Source organism: Zonotrichia albicollis, chromosome 15, assembly GCF_047830755.1.
Source record: "Zonotrichia albicollis isolate bZonAlb1 chromosome 15, bZonAlb1.hap1, whole genome shotgun sequence".
Lineage (NCBI taxonomy): Eukaryota > Metazoa > Chordata > Aves > Passeriformes > Passerellidae > Zonotrichia > Zonotrichia albicollis.
This window is the reverse complement of record NC_133833.1, coordinates 584,746-593,269: the sequence shown is the minus strand read 5'-3', so window position 1 is coordinate 593,269 and position 8,524 is coordinate 584,746.

Sequence of the window (8,524 nt, the reverse complement as noted above, 5' to 3'; positions counted from 1 at the left end):
CTCTCTGGGGCCAGGCCTTGGCCAGCACAGGCCGGGGAAGGCTCTGGCTCCTTCACTGGGGCTGCAGGAGCTGGGATGTGCCAGGGCACAGCTCCTTCTCTCTGCTGCTCCCTTGCCCAACTTTGGCCAGACCCCAGGCTGGGACTTTGCTTCATTTTCCCCATTGTTTTTGACAGAAGTGGGGTTTGCTGTCCCTGCTGAGCCCCTGTGCAGCCCCCAAGGCAGCAGGCAGAGCTGGTCTCTGTGCTGGACACCCTGAGCCCTGTGCAGGTCCCTGGGCCAGGAAAGGACCTGGATCCCTGCCCTGCCTCCTTCCGTGCCAACCTGGAGGTGCTGGGAGTCCCCTTTTGGTCACAGGGGGCTGCAGGGCCAGCAGACACAGCCCAGGTGGGAGCAGCTGAGCTGCCCCTGCCCCAGCGAGGAGCAGCTCCCGGCAGCAGCTCTGCCTTTGCCGGGCTCTGAACAGGCACCAGCAGGTCTCAGTTTCCTTGGTGATCACTGTCACATCTGAAACACACAACTGAAATGGAAATAGGAACGTATCACAACTAATTATATGCATTCATGTTAATTACACACCTTCTCTCGCAGCCTTCCACAGAGTCAGTTTAGTGCTGGGTCTCTGCTTCTCAAGGACTGCCACAAACGGGTCAAAAGGATGAGCATTTAATCTCCCAGTGGCACAGCAGACATTTTAATTCTGAAGATTGTTTTATTCTTAGGGTGCCTTCCATACAGGACATGCATCTTCCCAAGGACAAATAATTACTGCAACAGCCTGGAGCAATTTGTCAGGAGAATGACCCTGAGAGCAGTTAAAGTTCATGAGGTACAACATGAGTCACCATTAGCAAATAACAGAACTATTCCTCTCAATGACAAGGGGTGAGAATTCAATACCAAAGGGAGGTGAAATATTAGGACCCCAAGTAAATCAGGGATGAGAAGATGAGGGATTACAGTCGGTGCTCATTTGGGAAGCAAATGTGAGACGATGTGTTTGCAGTGCTTGAGAGAAAATCTGGTATCTTTGGTAACACAGCGAGAAAGGAAGAGCCTCCAAATAGTTCTCGTTTCTTTCTGTAGTCATGGAACTCAAAAAGGCAATGAATAATGAATGAGTAATGCCAGGAAGCATCTGAGGACTTGCATCCCACCTGCTGCTGGCTCAGGGGCAGCAGAGCCCACGGACAGCAGGACAGGGGGACAGCGGGACAGGGGGACAGCAGGACAGGCAGGACAGCAAGACCCAGGGACAGCAGGACAGGGGGACAGCAGGGCATGGGAGAGCCTGGTGATGCAGAGGAGCTGCAGGAGGGGATGGCAGTGACCAGGGTGCCAGGGGCTGTGCCCAGATGCCAGGGCTGTGCCCAGGGTGCCAGGGGCTATATCCAGATGCCAGGGCTGTGCCCAGGTGCCAGGGCTGTGCCCAGATGCAGGGCTGTGCTCCCACCTGCAGCAGCACCGTGGTACCCAGGGGTTCCCCAGCCCTGCTGTGCCCTGGGGCAGGCAGAGCTGCACCAGCCCTGATGGATGGCACACAATGGGAAATATTACAGCAGAGTGTATTTCATCCAGACAGGGAACTTTAAGCAGGACACAACAGACATTTTTCTTACAATATTAACAATTTACCATCTGAACTTTATCTTCTCCTTGGATAATAACCACCAGCCACGGGGTAAAGGAACAATTGATTTAAGATCTCAATCAAAGGAAAGCATTCCTCTTATCTGGATAGCCAAGCAAGGAGCAGCACTCAGCTGGGGCTGGGCTGCATTTGTCAGTCCATTAAAAGCACAGGCTCTCGATCTATACAAGGGCTGTAAGACATTTGTGGAAATGACTCTTGCAAAAATCTTTAGTGGTTAAGTGCCTGCCATCTAAACCTTCCCTTGATTTCCACAAGGTTTACTCAAAAAGACAAGGGAAAAAAATATACTCCCTGTACTCAGAGCTTCTTCCCTTTCTCCACATGCTTTTCCTTGCTGATTGAGTTACTCCATGATTTAAATGCTGCTCTGATGGATGGGGCAGGGCTGGATGGGGCTGGGGCTGCCCTGGGATCCCCCCAGCAAAGAACATTCTGGAATGTTCTGGGATGTGTGATCTGGGCTGCTGCAGCACCAGCAGGACGAGGATGGGGTGAAAGAAGAGCAAACCATGCACAGAGGCCCTGCTCCCTTCAGCACCATCCCCCCGAGGATTGAGGGCCTGTCCAAAGAGGGGCCCAAAGCCAGGCTGGGCCCAGTGACACAGACACCCCAACAGCCACAGAGGGCCCAAAGCCAGGCTGGCCCTGAGCACAGTGACACAAACACCCCAAAAGTGACAGAGGGCCCAAAGCTAGGCTGGGCCCACTGACACAAACACCCCAACAGCCACAGAGGGCCCAAAGCCAGGCTGGCCCTGAGCACAGTGACACAGACACCCCAAAAGTCACAGAGGGCCCAAAGCCAGGCTGGGCCCAGTGACACAGACACCCCAACAGCCACAGAGGGGCCCTGAGCACAGTGACACAGACACCCCAAAAGTCACAGAGGGCCCAAAGCCAGGCTGGGCCCAGCCCAGTGACACAGACACCCAACAGGGCTGGGGGGACCCCCATGCTTCCCACCCCCAGAATTCCCGATAGCTCAGAGCAATAAAACATACTGAATCAAGATGGATTAGAAATCTCTTTACTCCAGCAAGGATGATTTCCCTCTGGCTCTCAATATCCTGCATCCATGTGATGCTTCCTAACATACAAAGAACTGAAAGAAAAGTCACATTAAAAAATACCTGAGCTCTATGAACTCTGAATTCCCAATGAATTGTGCATTATCAATCAGGCCAAACAATTAACTGAATCATTAAATCTAAAATTATCCCAGAACCAAAGGGACCTTGGTCCAATGTAGGAGAATCAAAACAGGGTTTAGTGCCAGTTCAGCTCAATCCTGCCTCCATTCCCTTGCTCTCCCTTCCCTTGGCATTCCATGAAGAGTTGTCCCTCTGCCCCAAGGGCTCCAATTCCTGGGCAGTGCCAGCCCTGAGCTCTCCCCATCAGCAGCAGCTCCCCCTGCCCTGAGTGAAGCCTTTAAGCAGGAGGCTGCTGTGGGAAGCCTCCCTCTCCAAGATCAGCAGGTTTTTCCTGTTTGCATAACAAATGTTCTGCCCAGCTCTTCCCAGTGTCCTTGGCATGTAATTCCTACAGCTCACTATTGAGATGCCAGAGCAATGCTCTGCACACCAACCACTGTTCTGCAGGCTCTGTCACTGTCCCTGTGCTGGCACCTGGCAGCATGGCACGGGGCAAGCTGCAGGCACCCCTGTGTGACTCTCACATCCCCCTGCACAAAGTGATAAACAGAAAAGGTCCCAAACACACCAAGATAAGGCACTGTCACATCACACATCCTGCTGCTCCCTGGGCCTCTCATAGGCTGCTCCTGCTCAGCCCAGCCCTGCACACGGGGTGCCCATAAACACTGATGGCACAGCTCAGCAGCCTAAAATACAAGGGGAAGGAACAGAGAATGGCCACAAAACATTTACTGTCAAATAAGCTCCGAGTGCTTTTATAACTGTTACTCACGTCATGAGATACTGCTGAGACTTGGTGATAAACACTCCCAGCCATAAAAACCTTATGGATTTGCTTTCTAAGTCACCTCCAAGTATTCCAGCCCTGGAAACTTTTTGCTAAGGTCATTGCAGTGAGCTGTGGGAGCTCCTGCACCTCCCGAGCACACCCAGGGCTCTCGTGGGGTGTTGGACTCTGCGATCTTAGAGGGCTTTTCCAACCCTAGGGAGCTCAGGATGTGAGCAGGGTCACCCCAAGAGCCGTGCCAAGCTCTCCAGGACAGGGTGCAAACGTTCCCTGACTGCAGAGGAAACCCAAACCTGCTGGGCCCAGTTGCTGAGTGCCAGCCTGGCATTGGTTAATATTCTATGGGCTCCTGCTTGTTCTCCTTCCCCTCTCTCCATCCTTCTCTTTCAGCAGGGCCCATACGGACCAGGACAACTTAATGAGGTGGGTTTGGTGTTTCAGGGCTTCAATCTGTTACAGGGACTCCTTGGGACCAAAATCCAGATGTTCTCACTCTCATCTTTCCCTTTTTGTTCCTGTCTTCCATCTCAGCCAGATGGACCTCAGCTCCTCATCCCTCCAAGCTGTGGGCACTGAGCCAAAGGGGAACTTCTTTTTTTCTTCCATCAGCAATTTCTTACAGTAAATAAGAAAGAAAATGGAAAACCTTGTAGGAAGTCCCAGGCTGCTGAGGCTGTTTAAATGGGTTCAGAGCTCAGGCATGAGACAGATTAATCACAGAGCAGACACGTTGAGCCAGCACAGGAGATGACATCTGAGGGCTCTGAGGAAGGAGGATGAACTGAGGGAGAACAGAGGAGAGCTGAGCACGAGCCACAGGCACAGGAGGGCTGGGATGTGACAGCCCTGAGACCACTCAGCACATAAAAACCTGTCTGCCCCGCACGAGCTCTGTGCTCTGGGTCTGCATGAGCTGCAGGGGATGGAACGGAACATTTCCACCTGCTCTGCCCTACAGAGGGTGTGAGCCCTTGGAGGAGCTGCAGGGGGATGAGCAGAGGTGTTGAATGAGAGAAAAACCAATAATTGGGGCATCCATTACCTGTGAAAAAGCACAAAGAGGGATTTGCACCCCCAGAGCCAGGCAGGTCCCCAGCCCTGTCTGGTAACGGGTGTTTCCTGTGGGAACCAGCTGGCCATGGGGTTTTATCTGGTGCTGAAAATCCAGAGTGGCCTTAAATAACCTTAAACAACCTTAAATAACCTTAAACAACCTTAAATAACCTTAAACAACCCTGAATAAGTGGGGAGTCTCAGGCACGAGGTCCTGCTGCCTTCCTGGGGAGACAGCACCATTCTCTGGAAGGATGCAGAGGGATCCAGGAAGGATCAGCTTCTCAGAGAATATACCCAGAATTCTGACCCCAAAAGGGGACGTTTCCTCTTGTGCATCTTCCCAAACCCTTCCAATGAATCCCTGATTCTCTCAGCATCGCTAACTGGCTCTGCCATTGATTCACTGCTCAGTTCCTGAGCAGTTTGAAGAGTTTTTTCCCCAGTCTAAACATAACTTATTTAAATTAGAAATTGAATCTGATGGGAAAGATTCTTTTAATTTGCAAACCCAGAGAGGGTTAAAAGGGACAGAGCAAAAACAACCCCCAAAAACAACCTCCTCACAGCTCTGGCAGGTTTGGACATGGCAATGGAACACGAGCAGCTCCTGTGCTGGTTTAAAGAACAGAAACAGACCCAGAGACACCTCCCGAGCCCACAGAGAGCTGTGAGGGGACTCCCAAAGGGGAGGAACTTGCATTTGCTCATGGCAGAAAAACCCTGTCAGGTACAAACTCTGCTCCATGTTCCTCACCAGCAACTCCAAGGCAGAGGCTTATTTTGGAGAGTAAAGATGATGTTTGTAAAGATTGTTTTGTGCAGAATAATTCTAATTACTCTAACAGGATTATTATCTATTACTATTGTCTGTTAAATTATCTATTAATAACAGATTGTTCTAAAAATAGAACAGAAAGAAAAGGATGACAAAGAAAATCCAGCTTTGCTCCAGCTCCTGCCCAGGCACCAGCCAAGTGTCCCCTGCACTGAGAGAGGGAAGTGGAAAAGCTTTTTAAAGCTGGGTATTTGAGCACAGCTTGGTACCTGTTAGGCCCAGCCCCAGGCAGGGCTCTGACCTTCCCTGCATTTGGCTGAACCTTAAAGTGAGACACATTTCCAGGCAAATAATAAATAAAATCCAGGCAAATAATAACAAATAACATCCAGGCAAATAACCTGCAAGTGCCCCCGGCCCAGGGCAGCACAGGGAGAGTCTGTGCCAGGGAGGGCACGAGGCAGCCCTGGGCTGGGCTGGGGATCAGCTGTGGTGATCAGGGATGGTGTCAAGGGCTGTTCCACGCCAAACCTGCCCCTGTGCCCCCAGCCCCATGGCCAGGGACCCCCACGCTCGGTGGCACCCGGTGACAGCAGGGCCGTGTCAGCTGCCACCACCCCCGGGCTGGAACTGGGTCAGATTCAATCTGCTGGAGCAGATTTTGGTCACCTTACAAACAACAACAGCCCCCTTCCCTCACAGCCCTCCCACTCACACATCTGCCACGCTCAGCCTGCAAAATCAGATCCCTTCTCCTCTGCTGCCAGAGCCAGCCCCAGCTCACAGAACAGCGTGGTTTAAGCAAATTAACCCTTTCAGCAGGGCAGCCAAGGGCTGGGGGCAGCGGGACAGGGGGTCTGTCCTGCATGGGGACACAAGAGGGGAGAGGGATGCTGGCACAGTGACAAACAGCAAACAGAGCAGGGCTGGCACTCTGGGGACAAGAGGACAGAGCCATCTTCCCAAACAGGGCAGGGCTGGTGGCACTCTGGGGACAAGGGGACAGAGCCACCTCCCCAGTTGGGCCAAGGGTCCCCATGAGGGGCTGGGGCACAGCTGGAAGGAGACAGGCAGAGCCCTCTACTCACAGAGAAAACCATGAGCTCCCCGTTTGGGGGATGTTTAGTGGCAAGGAGATGAAAGGCCTCCCAGAGAACTACAACCATGAATTATTCCTGTGCTCAAGTGCTGCTTTCTCTGCCTCTCAGAGAGCAGCAGCACTCGCTCACAAAGGCTGGCTGTGTGATCCCACCGGGTGTCAGCCAGCTCAGATCTCCTGCCACGTGCAGGTGGGGACCTTGTTCTCTGGGAGAAGCTCCACCATGCAGCCCCCATCACTGGTGGGTGAAACTGGCACTGGGTGCATTTCCAGAGGGACAATGTGCCCTCACCAATGGTAAAGGTATTCCAGTGTTTAACTCAATTTCCAGGAGGGAGCAGGACGGGGCAGTGCAGTCACAGCCCCAGGATGCCCATCACAGCCCCAGGGTACCTGTGAGCAGCCCCAGGTGCCCGGTCACAGCCCCAGGGGTGAGCAGCAGCAGCAGGATCCATGCCTGCCCCTCACAGACCCACCCCGACCCAAGCTGTGCATTATTCAGCAGAGCCTCTGCTGCCTTTCCATTTAATCTATGTGAAAATTGGATTTATGGCACAGGAGTAAGAGCTATCTGAGCACGGCCCATAAAACTGGAAGAATCATATTTTTCTCTTCAGCAAGCAACTTTTAACAGCTCTGCTGGGTGCTTATTTGCAGTCACCAGGCAAAAATTTTCTCTCTGCTGTTTACGATGCCTTTCCTCATTGCCGAGCAGAGGGGGGCGGTTTGAGCTGGGGCTCCTGGGTGCAGTTTGCTCCGGGGATTCTCTGGTGTGCAGCCCGGGCTGCTCCCGTGTCCCCATCAGTCCTGATTGTCCTGGTGGGGCTGAGCCAGCCTAGGGCTCCCTTTGTGCTCGGTCCCTGCAGAGGGGACAAGTGGGGACACGGGGCAGTGAGAGGCAGAGCCACGGGTGGCAGCCCAAAGCTGCTGCGAGCAAAAACTGAGAGCAAAAATAGATATTTTTGGGATACACACACACACACATACTCACACTCACACACATATATAAATAAATATAAAAATAAATATATGTGTATATATATGTACACACATATACATACAAATAAACATACATACACACATATATATATATACATACATATATACATACATATATATATATAAATATATCCCAGTGAAAGAAGGGCTGGGGACCAAAGGGCTTTAGCAGTCATAAAGCATGCTGGAAGGCCAATAAGAAAGGTTTAAAAAAATTAAGTTAAAATTGGATACTGGCCTAAAATATTCATCAGTCCAGGTGGTTATTCCCACATTCTGGAAGGCCAAGCTGGAATGAGTGGAGATTTCCTGGTCACATTTCGTGCCATTCCTGTTGGTGGGTAGGTGAAAAACTGAAGAGATTTGGTTGGTTGTTGTTTCTCCGTGACACAATGCAGAAATTGGAAGGGAAAAGTGCAAATGAGGAGCCAAAGGTCCCTGGTAGGGCTGCGCCCCTGGAGAGGAGGGTGGCTTTGGGAGGGCAGCTCCAGCCCTGCCAGCATCTCTGCTGCTCAGGGTGTCCCGGCCCTGTCCCCTCCCCTGGCCCGGCAGGAGCACAGAGAGCACCCAGAGAGAGGAAAGGAAACCTGGGCACGAGGAAAGGAAACCTGGGCACGCTGCTGTCCAGGCTGCCCCTCACTGAGCACCTGCAAACAAACAGCTGTAAATGAACAGCTGCAAACACCTGCAAACAAACACCTAAAAACACCTACAAACACCTGTAAACACCTGCAAATGAACACCTGCAAACAGCTGCAAACACCTACAAACACCTGCAAACAAACACCTGCAAATGAACACCTGCAAACTAACAAACAGCTGCAAACAAATGCTTACAAAAAAACCATGCAAACAAACACCTACAAACACCTGCAAACAAACACCTAAAAACACCTACAAATACCTGCAAATGAACACCTGCAAACAGCTGCCAACACTGACAAACACCTGCAAACACTTGCAAATGAACACCTGCAAATGAACACCTGCAAACAAACAC